This window comes from Chiloscyllium plagiosum, chromosome 14 (assembly GCF_004010195.1).
Source record: "Chiloscyllium plagiosum isolate BGI_BamShark_2017 chromosome 14, ASM401019v2, whole genome shotgun sequence".
Taxonomy (NCBI): Eukaryota; Metazoa; Chordata; class Chondrichthyes; order Orectolobiformes; family Hemiscylliidae; genus Chiloscyllium; species Chiloscyllium plagiosum.
Window position 1 is genome coordinate 21,008,686 of NC_057723.1, and position 2,583 is coordinate 21,011,268.

The window sequence follows — 2,583 nt, forward strand, 5'->3', positions numbered from 1 at the left end:
AAATAGCTATATCCCAAGCAGGCATAGGCCTTCATTTCTTTTTATGTCATGCCTGTAAAAATCTAGCTTATAATCTAATATGACTCTGGGATTTGCTCAGTTGCCAGAGGGACTATCCTTTTGGTGAGTCATTTAATTGATGTTCAGGCTATCAAGTAATTTTTCATGAAGAATAGGGATTGACTTGGTCACCATTTGTCCTTCAGTCAATCAGCAGCAATGTATTCATTGTTTGCAGGACTGTGCTGTGAGCAAAATTACTAACTTTCTAACTAATTAATGATTGTATGTTTGAGATTTCTCGAAGAAACATGATAAGCTTTTGTATCTAAGTTTAAGTGTTTCACTTTGCTACGCATTCACACTTGTAAACTGCACAATCATTCAACCCTATTTAACAGAATTATATTCTGGGGGCTGCTATAACTTTTGGAAACTAACTAACTAACTTAGTTAGTTAATTTGACTAATTAACATAATTGTTCTGGTAAGTGTACATACTGTTATGTTCTCTACATATACAACTGTTGTCACTGAGACATTCAGACATTGAAAAGTAAGCAGTTTAACCAAAGTTTTTTTTTGTAGTGCTTGCAACGCAGAGGTAAGAGTTGACATGGAGACATATACAGGAATTGAGTTATTTTCCTCTCTTTTATCATGGTCTTTTCACCAGGTAGAATTGAGCACTCAGTGATTAGAATGCTGATATTTTCCCTGACCACTGGCACTAACGGACTTTATTTGAGTTATATGTGAAAATACAAGTCTTCATAGGCCTCCTCTGTTTTCTACTTGTTGAAGAGATTACCTTGCCTGTGTGCAGTGGTTCCTGCATTAATTCAACAGTAAAACATATTTCCTATGGTGCTGACTTCTGCAGTCAGCGGTTTCTATATCATTTCTTCTTCATAACATATATGTTGTTGTCAGAGTTGAGTGTAAGTCCAAACTACAATAAGATGAGAAATAATGTGGAATGAAATACAATGGGCAGACTCTCATTTTTAACCAGTTGCACATTATTCTGGCAGAGCAGATTGTTGGTGGTTTGTGGAGCTCACCCAATTCCCATTCAAAATAAAGAAATAGAATGCAGGCAGATTTTATAAAAAAGTGTTCAATCTAGTTTGCCAGACTACCACTCAGGCAGTTCATAGAAAAATCTACCTCAACAATTTTTAAAACCTTCTTTCCACTCTCAGCATTGGCCAGTTCCAGATTTGGATCATAAACAACACAAATTATTATCAGAGGAAATTACCATCTACATTGATTTAAGGATTTGTAGGCCAAACCTCAGAAGGACTGAGTCAATAGCATTTCCATTTCCATTTCTGACTTTTCTAATAGTCTTTAGGAATTAGGCAAACAATCCAATGTTGATGAAGGCAGAACAATGGTTAGATATATGTTATTGAACTCCTTGCCACAGAGAGCTGTGAGGGCAGGATCATGTGTGTATGTAAGGCTGAGATAGATAGATTCTTGATCAGTAGAGGTATCAAGGGTCATGGGGAAAGGCAGGAAAATGTACGTGAGGAATGTTGGATCAGCCATGATCCTATAGAATGGCAGAACAGGCTTGAAGGGCTGAATGTTCTACTCCTGATCCAATTTCTTAAGATCCTATTGACCCTAAATATAGATTACCAAAATTTATTTTTGGAGAAAGATGACATTCATTCCATTAATTAATTTTGAGAAAAAATAGTTCTGGGTTAAACAATAGACAATAGGTGCAGGAGTAGGCCATTCTGCCCTTCGAGCCTGCACCACCATTCAATATGATGGCTGATCATCCTTAATCAGTATCCTGTTCCTGCCTTATCTCCATAACCCTTGATTCTACAATCCTTGAGAGCTCTATCCAACTCTTTATTAAATGAATCCAGAGACTGGGCTTCCACTGTCCTCTGGGACTGAGCATTCTACACAGCCACCACTCTCTGGGTGAAGAAGTTTCTCCTCATCTCTGTCCTAAATGGTCTACCCCATATTTTTAATCTGTGTCCTCTGGTTCGGCACTCACCCATCAGCGGAAACATGTTTCCTGCCTCCAGAGTGTCCAATCCTTTAATAATCTTATGTCTCAATCAGATCCCCTCTCAGTCTTCTAAACTCAAGGGTATACAAGCCCAGTCGCTTCAGTCTTTCAGTGTAAGATAGTCCCGCCATTTCAGGAATTGACTTCATGAACCTACGCTGCACTCCCTCAATAGCCAGAATGTCTTTCCTCAAATCTGGAGACCAGAACTGCACACAGTACTCCAGGTATGGTCTCACTAGGGCCCTGTACAGCTGCAGAAGAACCTCTTTGCTTCTATACTCAATTCCTCTTGTTATGAAGGCCAGCATGCTATTAACCTTCTTCACTACCTGCCTCTTTGCTTCTATACTCAATTCCTCTTGTTATGAAGGCCAGCATGCTATTAACCTTCTTCACTACCTGCTGTACCTGCATGCTTACCTTCATTGACTGGTGTACAAGAACACCCAGATCTCTCTGTACTGCCCCTTTACCTAAATTGATTCCACTTAGGTGGTAATCTGCCTTCCTGTCCTTGCCACCAAAGTGGATAA